Source organism: Mustelus asterias, chromosome 12 (genome assembly GCF_964213995.1).
Source record: "Mustelus asterias chromosome 12, sMusAst1.hap1.1, whole genome shotgun sequence".
NCBI classification, from domain to species: domain Eukaryota; kingdom Metazoa; phylum Chordata; class Chondrichthyes; order Carcharhiniformes; family Triakidae; genus Mustelus; species Mustelus asterias.
The window spans coordinates 3,356,840-3,369,964 of record NC_135812.1 but is presented as its reverse complement, the minus strand read 5'-3'; the positions used below and the strand labels follow the sequence as shown (position 1 = coordinate 3,369,964).

Below are 13,125 nucleotides of genomic sequence, written 5' to 3'. Positions count from 1 at the left end.
AGCTTACAAATGAAATTAGGAGGGCAAAGAGGGTCACAAAATATCATTGGCAGATATGATTAAGGAAAATCTCAAGGCATTTTGTAAGTCTATTAAGAGCGGGGAAAGAGTGAGGCCCATTAGAGACCAAAGGGGCAATCTGTGCCTGGAGCCAGAGGACGTGGGTGAGATCTTAAATGAATATTTTTCATCTGTATTCAGCTGGAGATTTCAGTTGGGATGATGAAGTTCTGGAGCACATAAAGATTAATAAGGAGGGGGTATTGAATGTTTTGCGGGCATAAGGGTGGATAAATCCCTGTGTACCCGAACTGGCGCCGGAGTGTGGCGACTAGGAGATTTTCACAGTAACTTCATTGCAGTGTTAATGTCAGCCTACTTGTGACACTAATTAAATAAATAAATTGCTCAAGAAGAAATTAGATATAACTCTTGGGGCTAAAGGGACACGAGGGGAAGGGAGGATCAGGATATTGAATGTGATGATTAGCCATGATCAAAATGAGTGTCAGAGTATTCTTCAAGGGCCGAATGGCCTAAGCCTACTTCTGGTTTCTATGTTTCTATATAAGTAACCTTTTGTGCGGTGCCTAAATGAACAATTTAAGGATTCTTGGAAGATTACTACCTGTCCATCCAATACCTTTGTAGCTACTTCCTTTAATATCATGAAATGCATCGTCAGATCCAGGGGATTTATCAGACTTCAGCCCCAGTAGTTTTTCTAGTGATTGTTATTGGATTTATTTTCGTCCTCCTCTCTCCCGTGCCTGTTTTTTGCCACTTGATTAGTTAGCATTTTTGGAAAGCTATCAGTGTGAAGACCAACACAAGTGTGGAATTTTCCGGCGTCGCTCGTCCCGAAACCGTAAACTCCCGCTCAAGGTCAACAGACCTTTCCACGGTCCGCCCCTCGCCCGCTCCAATTCCCGTGGTGGACGGGGCGGTAAAATTCCAGCCAAAGTATTTAATTAGTTCCCCCGCCATTTCCTGCTTCCCATTATTATCTCCCAGTCTCATTCTCTAAGGGGTCTGTGTTCACTTCGACCTGAATTCTGGGGGAGCTGGGGGATGGGGCAGTCTCCAGGTTGAGCAGCCTGTACAGAACCCCATCATCAGACAGCAGCCTTTAAAGGGCAATAATCCCAAAGGAAATTCTGCTCCTCCGCAAACCAGGTTACAAAGAAAACCGGCAGATATACAGAGCCCATCGGAGAGGCTGGAGAAGTGGGAGCTGCAGCAGCTTCAGAGGAGTTTCTGGGGAACACACAGCTCATTGTTTAACAGGGAAATCCAGCCAAGAACATACTTGGAGAGTAAAGCAGAAACCAATCTGTTGCCTAGGGTTACCGTCAGTTCTCTGGGTGGGTTGAGAGTGCCCATCGAGTGCCGACATCGAACATTCTGCACTCGGGTGGAAGATGAATTCAATACAGGAAGAACTATCTGGATGCTGTGTTGGCGGAGCTCACAAACACATTAGCAACACTTAGAGACACGTGTCTCCAATTCCCAGAGGGATCATGCCCCATCCTGGCATTAGGATCAGGATTCTGATTGGGGTCAATTCCATTGTGAAGGAGGGCAGTACCAGGGTTGATGTTTCTCTTGGGAGTGGGATTTAATGATCCCCCTTCCGTCCATCTTCTACTCTGTCCCCCTGACACAAGTAACATCTCAGGAGTAGGAAGGGAGGGAGGAACTCGGAAGAATTACAACCACCAGGGAAGTGGTGGTAAGCAAATACAAGTCCTCAGGTCCTGGTAAACTTCATCCTAGGATCTTAAAATAAGTGACTAGTGAGATTGTTGCTACATTGGTTTTAATTTTCTAAAGTTTATGAGAATTGGGGAAGGTCCCATTAGATTGCTTTGCAGGGAGTGATTTTAAGTGCAGAGTGCTCTTTATAAGCCTTTTCTCCTTTGTAATCTGTTGAAGGTTCTGAATATCTGTGGGCTTTGGCGGGTTTTTCAGTCTGCAAGAACTGTTTTACTAGTGCTCCTGTTTTCATAGTTAATACTATTCTGCTGAGTTACTGTTATTGTTAAACTGTGTTATTTATTTATGTCCTTTTAAGCAACACATTTGATTACCTTTATTGTGGTCTCAAATTGCCACATCTTTTTGATGGAGGAAAAAACGGCAAGCGAAGAGAAAACAAAGTTTGTCGATGCTTCAATATGGCAACACGAGGTTGCACGCAATTAAGAGCTAGTTTTCATCATGGGTTTATACAATGGAATTTCAAGTTATCAGCACCACAGCTATGTTTGGGGCGGTTGGTGAGTTCGATACATGGAGAGGTTGCAGGATTTTTTTTAGTAAATGGAATAGAAGATGAGGTGAAGCAGTGCTTGATTTTCCTGAGTGCGTGGCGGGGGGCGGGTGAAGACTTATAAATTGATGAGGAATCTGGCCACGTCACGGAAACCAGGAGAGATTTCAGTTACAGATTTAGTTGCTCTGGTCCGGAATCACCATAATCCACAGCCCTCGGTGATTATTCAAAGATTCAAATTTCATGGCCATTTTCAAAAAACAGGTCAAGTTGTAGCTAACTTTGTGTCAGAATTATTCCAGCTTTTAGAACAGAGTGATTTCAGAGCAGTTTTAGAAGATATATTCAGAGATAGACTGGTCTGCGGCATTAACGAGGACAGCATTCAGTGTTGGTTGTTAGGGGAAGCCACACTGACTTTTAAGAAGGCGCTAGAGATTTTGCAGGGCATGAAGATTAGATTTATTATTGTCACGTGTATTAACATACAGTGAAAAGTATTGTTTCCTGCACGCTATACAGACAAAGCATACCGTTCATAGAGAAGGAAACGAGAGAGCAGAATGTAGTGTTACAGTCATAGCCAGGGTGTAGAGAAAGATCAACTTAATGTGAGGTTGGTCCATTCAAAAGTCTGACAGCAGCAGTGAAGAAGCTGTTCTTGAGTCGGTTGGTACGTGACCTCAGACTTTTGAATCTTTTTCCTGGCGGAAGAAAGTGGAAGAGAGAATGTCTGGGGTGAGTGGGGTCCGTGATTATGCTGGCTGCTTTTCCGAGGCAGCGGGAAGTGTAGACAGTACCAATGGATGGGAGGCTGGTTTGAGTGATGGACTGGGCTTCGCTCATGACCCATTATAGTTTATTGCAGTCTTTTACAGAGCAGGAGCCATACCAAGCTGTGATACATCCAGAAAGAATGCTTCCGATTTCTGAAAGCTAATGTGCCCAAGTGGGAGCGCTGCATCAAATGAAGAAAGGGGTTGTAAGCAAAAAGGTGAAAGTAGTGAAGTGTTTTAGGTAAGGTGGGCCACACTGTGCAAATCACTGCAGAATTATGGATGCTGTTTGTCACCGGGGCAACAAGAATGGGCATTTAGTGAAGAGCAAGGTGAGGACTGAGCAAGAAAATTCGAACAAGCTTCAATCAGCTCTGCGTCACCTAGACAGCTCCGCAGAGGCAGAGGAGGAAGCTTCCAGCAGTGTAATGAGGAATGAGCAGAGCCTGTTGTTCTGGCCGTGGTGGTCAATGGCAAGATGGAGGTGGACACAGCAGCCTCTGCATCCATAATTAGTGAAGAAATCCACAAGTTGACTTGGGATTCTAACTGAGCGCCTTACTCCGGCAGAGACTAGTCTTTGGAGAGTCCATTCCTTTGCTCGGGGTGTTGGAAGTCCATGTTGCGTATAATAATCAAGAAGCAAGGGCAAGCCTCCTTGGGGTCAAAGGGAAAGGGCCGCGTTTGCTTGGAGGGCGGGGTGGGGTGACAGCTCAGCAAAGGTCCATTGAAGTGGAGAGCAAGCAGATAGATAGATTCTTCAGAGTCAGCAAGAGTTACAGATAACATGGCAGAGGGTAAGGCCGCTGTGGACATTCACCAGGGAGCAGTTCCTGCATGTCCAGGTTTGCCAGTGGACTCTGCTGGGGGGAGGGGAAGAGGAACAGCTACAGATTCTCAATCTCCCTCCTCACCTTTGATTCCAGATCCACCGTTACGAGATTCAACAGTGGGACTGCGTAGATCACAATGCAACTGCAAAGCTCCTGACAGACTTTTGTACAGTTGAAATGTTACTTTCGTTGTGTTTCTGTCCTGGGGGAGGGGGCGGGGGGGAAGTGTTTCAGAGTGTCATTTTGAGTACAGAGTGTTCTTATAAGCTTTTTCTCCAATGTAGTTGTTTTACAGACGTTTGTTGAGGGTTGTCAACATGTGTGGGTTTTGAAGGGATTTTCAGTCTGCTTGTTCTGCAAGCAAGACCCATTTTACTAGTGCTCCTGTTTCCATAGTTATTGCAGTTCTGCAGAGTTACTGTTATTGTTAAACATCATTATTTATTTATATAAAGAAGTCCCTTCTTTCAAACAACACATTCAACTACCTTATTTGTGGTCTCAAGTTGCCACAGGTTGGAAAATAGCTAATGTAACGCATTCAGTGAGAAAAGAGAGGGCGACAGAAACCAGGAAACTTATAGGCCAGTTAGCCTAACATCTGTTATAGGGAAAATGTTAGAAGCTATTATTGAAGATGTTTTAACAGGACACTTTGATACATTCAAGATAATCAGGCAAAGTTAACAGGTTTTGTGAAAGGGAAATTATGTTTCACCAATTTATTGGAGTTCTTTGAAGGAGTCACATGTGCTGTGGATAAAGGGGAACTGGTAGATGCACTGTACTTAGATTTCCAGAAGACATTCGATAATTGTGGAAATATTGTGGAAATAAAAGTTCATGGTGTAGGGTTACATATTGGCATGGATATAAGATGGCTAACAGGAAACAGAGAGTAGGCATAAATGGGTCATTTTCTGGTTGGCGAGATGTAATGTGTGCTGTGCCACAGGGATCAGTGCTGGAGCCTCAACCTTTTACAATTCATATAAATGACTTGGATGAAGGGACTGAAAGTATGTTGCTAAATTTGCTGATGATGCAAAGACAGGCAGCAAAGTAAGTTTTGAGGAGGACATAAGGAGGCTACAAAAACATGGATAGGTTCGGTGAGTGGGCAAAAATCTGGCGAATGGAATATAATGTGGGAAAATGTGAGGTTGTCCATTTTGGCTCCGAGATGCAGAGGGACGTGGGGCTCCTAGTGCATGAATCACAAAAGGCTAGTTTGCAGGTACAACAAGTAATCAGGAAAGTGAATAGAATGTAATTGTTCATTGCAAGGGGAATTGTTTATGCTTCAGCCATACAAGGTATTGGTGAGACCACACCTGGAGCACTGTGTAGAGTATTGGTCTCCTTCTCAAGGAAGGATGTAAATGCATTGGAAGTAGTTCAGAGAAGATTTACTCAAGAAATCCCAGGAATGGGTGGGTTGTCTTATGAGGAAAGGTTGTACAGGCTCTGCTTGTATCTGCTGGAGTTTAGAAGAGTAAGATTGAAACCTTTAAGATCCTGAGGTCTATTGACAGGGCGGATGTGGAGAGGATGTTTCCTGTTCTGGGAGAATCTAGAACTCGGGGTCACTGTTTAAAAATAAGGGATTGTCCATTTAGAACAGAGATGAGGAGGAATATTTTTTCTCAGAGGGTCCTGAGTCTTTGGAACTCTCTCCCTCAAAAGGCAGTGGAAACAAAAGTCTTTGGGCAGGATTTTCCAGCCGCGCTCACCCCAAAACCGGAAAACCCCGCTCGAAGTCAACAGACCTTTGCATGGTCCGCCCCTCCCGCTACAATTCCCGTGGCGGGCAAAACAGGAAAATTCTGCCCTTCCACCCTTTGATTATTCTTAAATCAGAGCTAGATAGATTCTTGATTAACAAGGGGAAGTGGGGGAGGTTGGTGTGAAAGGTTACAGTGCAGGTGGGAATGTGGAGTTGGGGTTGCAATCAGATCAGCCATGATCTTCTTGAATGGTGGAGCAGGCTGGAGGGCCGAGTGGCCTACTCTGGCTTGTAATTGATATATTCATATCCTCCCCCTTCCCTCCATCCTCCCTCTGACTGATAACTGCATTAATGCAGAAAATGTCAGGATTCTGGAGAGAGGAAAGAAATTAGTTGTTGTTTTGGGTTGGACTGTGCTTGAGTTCAGTTGACAGAGAGAGGGACTGGGAGTACAGGGTGAATAGTCTTAGACTAGGGGGCAGAGTCAAAAAATCAGGCAGACCTTTCAGGAGTGAAATTAGGAAACACTTCCACACACAGAGGGTGGTAGAAAATTGGAATTCTTTCCACAGACAGCAATTTGGTGAAGATCAATTGTTAACTTTAAGTCTGAGATTGAGAGATTTCTCTTCAGCCAAAGGTACGAATGACATGGGGTAAAGGCAGGAAGGTCACAGGTGAGTCATGATGTCATTGAATGGCAGAACGGGCTGGATGGGCAGAATGGCCTCCCACTATCCTGGTGTCCTTTTTTAATCTAATGCAGTGTGACAGCTCTGAGGTCAGGGAGAATGTCTGTCACATCCTTTACTTTGTACCAAGTGAGTGGAGAAAATGAAAAGGGAACAAGTAAAGAATAACAATTAATTTAACAAGCACAGAACAGTGAATATTCCTGATCACAAATCAGCCAAATGTCTCACATTCCAGGCTGAGAGGTTGTGGGAAAAGACTGAGTGATAATTGGAAGCATTGTGACTGAGCTCAAAGACTGACTCTCAGGCACAGAATCCATAGAATCCCTACAGTGCAGAAGGAGACCATTCGGCCCATCGAGTCGACACCACCCACAATCTCACCCAGGCCTACCCCCAAAACCCCATGCATTTACCCTCACTAGTTCCCCTGGCACTAAATGGCAAATTTAGCATGGCCAATGCACCTAACCCGCACATCTTTAGACTATAGGAGGAAACCAGAGCACCTGGAGGAAACCCATGCAGAGACGGGGAGAATGTGCAAACTCCACACAGACAGTGACCCAAGCCAGGAATTGAACCCGGGTCCCTGGCGCTGTGAGGCAGCAGTGCTAACCACTGTGCTACCGTGCTGCCCCGAATGTGCAGGAGATTGGATGTGACTTGGTGTTTGTAACCAAAGCCGTGTAATAAGCACTAACTAATGTCTGCTTCTCTACTGGCAGGGAGGTACAGCACGCAGCCTGTATCAGATATTCCACCCAGGGGAATTTTTCATTCATTCATGTGCGACACTACTTTGCCTTTAAGAAATGTATTTAAATTCTGCTTCTTGTGGAGGGTATGTTTAAAATTCAGCTCTGTTTACGGTGCCGATTTGTCTGCTCTTGGCAGCCCAGATGCTGAGAATGTAGAAGAATAACTGATCCTAGATAATGGGGTGTTTGTTTTAATCTGAGCTAATGCAGATTTTGGGCTGTCCCCTGCCGTTTCAGAGTAGGGTTAATTAGATTGATTGACAGAGGCAGAGTCAACTGCTAATGGGAGGAGCTATGCTTACAGAGAAAAGCAGGCAGTTTTCTGCTTGGGTCTGCAAGGAGTAGGGTTTTTTTCTCTGTCTCTTTCTCTCTGGAGGCTGCTGTTTGGGACATGCTAGAAAATAGGTATCTCTCTCCAGAGGTGTTCTGGAGGCTTGAGGACTAGCAGCCCATGTACCAGCATGTAAGCCTGTTGTTTGTGAACTGATTTTGAAGTGGAGTTCAAGTCTATGAGGAATATTGCTTAAATTGGAACTAATAGAAATAGGCTAGCAGTATTCTGGCATGCTTAACTAGCTCAATTGGTAAAAGTTAAGCTAATTCATTTGTTACATTTAAACAGTTTTGTTAAATAAAGTTTGTTTTGAGAAAAGCTTCCTCGCAGGTCAATAGAATCACATCTGGAGTGGAACACCTTATCCTCACACTAATAGAACATAGAAAAACTACAGCACAAAACAGGCCCTTCGGCCCCACAAGTTGTGCCGAACATATCCCTACCTTTTAGGCCTACCTATAACCCTCCATCCTATTAAGTCCCATGTACTCATCCAGGAGTCTCTTAAAAGACCCTATTGAGTTTGCCTCCACCACCACTGACGGCAGCCAATTCCACTCGCCCACCACCCTCTGTGTGAAAAACTTCCCCCTAACATTTCCCCTGTACCTACCCCCTAGCACCTTAAACCTGTGTCCTCTCGTAGCAGCCATTTCCACCCTGGGAAAAAGCCTCTGAGAGTCCACCCGATCTATGCCTCTCAACATCTTATATACCTCTATTAGGTCTCCTCTCATCCTACGTCTCTCCAAGGAGAAAAGACCGAGCTCCCTCACCCTATCCTCATAAGGCATGCCACTCAATCCAGGCAACATCCTTGTAAATCTCCTCTGCACCCTTTCAATCTTTTCCACATCCTTCCTGTAATGAGGCGACCAGAACTGAGCACAGTACTCCAAGTGGGGTCTGACGAGGGTCTTATATAGCTGCATCATTATCCCCGGACTCCTAAACCCAATCCCTCGATTGATAAAGGCCAGCACACCATACGCCTTCTTAACCACCTCCTCCACCTGCGGGGCCGATTTTAGAGTCCTATGGACCCGGACCCCTAGGTCCTTCTGATCCTTTACAGTACTAAGAGTCTTTCCCTTTATATTGTACCCTTTCATCCCATTTGACCTGCCAATTTGACTAATGCCAAAATAAAAAAAAATAGTTGGTGTCTAGTTGGGCTCCATAACATATTTTGGGGTTTCCGATCTGATCCTTAACACATGGGATGTGGGCGTCGCTGGCTAGACCAGTATCGATTGCTCATCTCTAATTGCCTTTCAGAAGGTGGTAATGAACTGTCTTCTTGAACCGCTGCAGTCCATGTGGTGTAGGTGCACCCACAGTGCTGTTAGGAAGGGAGTTCCAGGAATTTGACCCAGCGACAGTGAAGGAACAGCAATATATTTCCAAGTCAGGATGGTGAGTTCCAGATGGTGGCGTCTTCATGTGCCTGCTATCCTTGTCCTTCTAGAGGGTTTGGAAGGTGCCTTGGTGAGTTGTTGCAGTGCATGTTGTAGAGGGAACAAACACACTGTTGTTATTGTGCATTAGTGATGGCGGGGGTGAGTATTGAAGTTGATGAATGTGGTATCTATCAAGCAGGCTCGTTTGTCCTGGATGGTGTTCAGTTTATTGAGTTTAAGCGCATCAAGACAAATAAATCTCCGGGACCGGATGAAGTGTGTCCCATGACATTGTGGGAGGCTAGGGAGGAAATTGCGGGTCCCCTAGCAGAGATATTTGAATCATCGATAATCACAGGTGAAGATTGGAGGATGGTAAATGTTGTGCCTTTGTTTAAGAAGGGCTGCAGGGAAAAGCCTAGGAACTACAGGCCAGTGAGCCGAACATCTGTAGTGGGGAAGTTGTTAGAAGATATTCTGAGATACAGGATCTCCAGGCATTTAGAGAGGCAAGGACTGATTAGGGACAGTCAGCAGGACTTTGAGAATGGAAAATCATGTCTCACAAATTTGAGTTTTGTGAAAGGGTAACCAAGAAGGTAGATGAGGGCAGTGCAGTTGATGTTGTCTATATGGACTTTGGCATGGCCTTTGACAAGGTAGGTTGTTGCATAAGGTTAAATATCACTGGATCCTGGATGAGGTAGCCAATTGGATACAAAATTGGCTTGATGACAGAAGACAGAGGGTGGTTGTAGAAGGTTGTTTTTCAAAGCGGAGGCCTGTGACCAGCGGTGTGCCTCAGGGATCAGTGCTGGGCCCACTGTTATTTGTCATTTATATGAATGGTAGCACAGTGGTTAGCACTGCTGCTTCACAGCTCCAGGGACCTGGGTTCGATTCCCGGCTTGGGTCACTGTCTGTGTGGAGTTTGCACATTCTCCTCGTGTCTGCGTGGGTTTCCTCCGGGTGCTCCGGTTTCCTCCCACAGTCCAAAGATGTGCGGGTTAGGTTGATTGGCCGTGCTAAAAATTGCCCCTTAGAGTCCTGAGATGCGTAGGTTAGAGGGATTAGCGGGTAAATATGTAGGGATATGGGGGTAGGGCCTGGGTGGGATTGTGGTCGGTGCAGACTCGATGGGCCGAATGGCCTCCTTCTGCACTGTAGGGTTTCTATGATTCTATGATTATGATGAGAATTTAGGAGGCATGGTTAGTAAATTTGCAGATGACACCAAGATTGGTGGCATAGTGGACAGGGAAGAAGGTTATCTAAGATTGCAACGGGATCTTGATCAATTGGGCCAGTGAGCTGATGAATGGCAAATGGAGTTTAATTTAGACAAATGGGAGGTGATGCATTTTCGTAGATCGAACCAGGGCAGGACTTACTCAGTTAATGGCAGGGCGTTGGGGAGAGTTATAGAACAAAGAGATCTCGGGGTACATGTTCATAGCTCCTTGAAAGTGGAGTCACAGGTGGACAGGGTGCTGAAGAAGACATTCGGCATGCTTGGTTTCATTGGTCAGAACATTGAAGTGGAGATGCCGGCGTTGGACTGGGGTAAACACAGTAAGTTTCTCAGTGTTGTTAAAACTCTTACAGAACATTGAATACAGGGGTTGGGACGTCATGTTGAAGTTATACAAGACATTGGTAAGGCCACACTTGGAATACTGTGTACAGTCCTGGTCACCCTATTGAAAGGATATATGGAAACTTGAAAGAGTGCAGAAAATATTTACTAGGATGCCACCAGGACTTGATGGTTTCAGTTATAAGGAGAGGCTGGATAGACTGGAATTCTTTTTCCCCAGAGCGTAGGAGGCTTAGGGGTGATCTTATAGATGTCTGTAAAATAATGAGGGGCACACATAGGCAGATAGATGACATCTTTTCCCAAAGGTAGAGGAGTCTAAAACTTGAAGGCATCAGTTTAAGGTGAGAGGGGAGAGATACAAAAGTGTCCAGAGGGGCAATTTTTTCACACACAGAACATAAGAACATAAGAAATAGGAGCAGGAGTAGGCCATCTAGCCCCTCGAGTCTGCCCCGCCATTCAATAAGATCATGGCTGATCTGACGTGGATCAGTACCACTTACCCGCCTGATCCCCATAACCCTTAATTCCCTTACCGCTCAGGAATCCATCCATCCGCGCTTTAAACATATTCAGCGAGGTAGCCTCCACCACCTCAGTGGGCAGAGAATTCCAGAGATTCACCACCCTCTGGGAGAAGAAGTTCCTCCTCAACTCTGTCTTAAACCGACCCCCCTTTATTTTGAGGCTGTGTCCTCTAGTTTTAACTTCCTTACTAAGTGGAAAGAATCTCTCCGCCTCCACCCTATCCAGCCCCCGCATTATCTTATAAGTCTCCATACGATCCCCCCTCATCCTTCTAAACTCCAACGAGTACAAACCCAATCTCCTCAGCCTCTCCTCATAATCCAAACCCCTCATCTCCGGTATCAACCTGGTGAACCTTCTCTGCACTCCCTCCAATGCCAATATATCCTTCCTCATATAAGGGGACCAATACTGCACACAGTATTCCAGCTGCGGCCTCACCAATGCCCTGTACAGGTGCATCAAGACATCCCTGCTTTTATATTCTATCCCTCTCGCAATATAGGCCAACATCCCATTTGCCTTCTTGATCACCTGTTGTACCTGCAGACTGGGCTTTTGCGTCTCATGCACAAGGACCCCCAGGTCCCTTTGCACGGTAGCATGTTTTAATTTGTTTCCATTGAGATAGTAATCCCATTTGTTATTATTTCCTCCAAAGTGTATAACCTCGCATTTCTCAACGTTATACTCCATTTGCCATATCCTCGCCCACTCACTCAGCCTGTCCAAATCTCTCTGCAGATCTTCTCCGTCCTCCACACGATTCACTTTTCCACTTATCTTTGTGTCGTCTGCAAACTTCGTTACCCTACACTCCGTCCCCTCCTCCAAATCATCTATATAAATGGTAAACAGTTGCGGCCCAAGTACCGATCCCTGCGGCACGCCACTAGTTACCTTCCTCCAACCGGAAAAACACCCATTTATTCCGACTCTTTGCTTCCTGTCGGATAGCCAGTCCCCAATCCACTTTAACACACTACCCCCAACTCCGTGTGCCCTAATCTTCTTCAGCAGCCTTTTATGGGGCACCTTATCAAACGCCTTTTGGAAATCCAAAAACACCGCATCCACCGGTTCTCCTCCATCAACCGCCCTCGTCACATCTTCATAAAAATCCAACATGTTCGTCAAGCACGACTTTCCCCTCATGAATCCATGCTGCGTCTGATTGATCGAACCATTTCTATCCAGATGCCCTGCTATCTCCTCTTTAATAATGGATTCCAGCATTTTCCCTACTACAGACGTTAAGCTGACCGGCCTATAGTTACCCGCCTTTTGTCTCCTTCCTTTTTTAAACAGCGGCGTAACATTAGCCGTTTTCCAATCAACCGGCACTACCCCAGAATGCAACGAGTTTTGATAAATAATCACTAACGCATCCACTATTACCTCTGACATTTCTTTCAATACCCTGGGATGCATTCCATCCGGACCCGGGGACTTGTCCACCTTCAGTCGTGTGGTCAGAGTGAAGCTGGTCCTCAGGCCAGCTTACCCCCGGAGCCACTGGGAGGGATTCCAGGGAAAACAGCAGAAATCCCTATTGAGCGAGAATGACATATAGACTGGACGAGGTGCCTCATTCCACAATGTGCTGGCCTGCTCCTGAACCTGGCTTTGTGCCCACAGCCTGCAAACAGCTGAGTCTGACTGACAGGCTCCTGCCTGAGGGGCTGATTACCAAGTGGCCTCCAGCAAGCAGGAACCCAGAGAAAGTATGAAAGCCGGGCTGAAACAAGAAGTGACAGGGGCTGAGAGTAACTTGGTCTGATAAAGATCCAAGTGACAAATCCAAATCTAAAGTCCCAAATCTGAATGTTGAATACATTTGGAACTGGTTTCCTTTTCTGTCTGTCTCTCCTCTTGAGGCCAACTTACTCTACGAACTGTGCCAACAAGGCATTGGCCGCACTCCAGGATCTGACCCACATGCCTGTTTAGAAGCAAATGCTTGATGTTTCTGTGCTTTTTGAAGTTTTGACTATTTACATTCAGAGTGCAAAATCTGATGCGACATAACGTGGGAACGGAATGGTTGCTCAGTGACACTTGGACAAACTTCCCACACTGGGGCAAACTCATTTGCATCCTTCCCCCAAAATCAACATTTTAGTCAGAGGTACTGATCACAATCAGAAGGTCAAACATTGTCATAACGCCTTCCTGCTCCTCATTAGAC

General features: G+C 45.6%; 1 protein-coding gene across 3 annotated transcripts in view; it reads left to right on the top strand.

Moving 5' to 3' along the window:
• LOC144501185 (Na(+)/citrate cotransporter-like) overlaps window positions 1–13,125 on the top strand; it is an 85,091-nt gene that overhangs the window by 46,925 nt on the left and 25,041 nt on the right. The gene's annotated exons all lie outside the window — the stretch shown is intronic.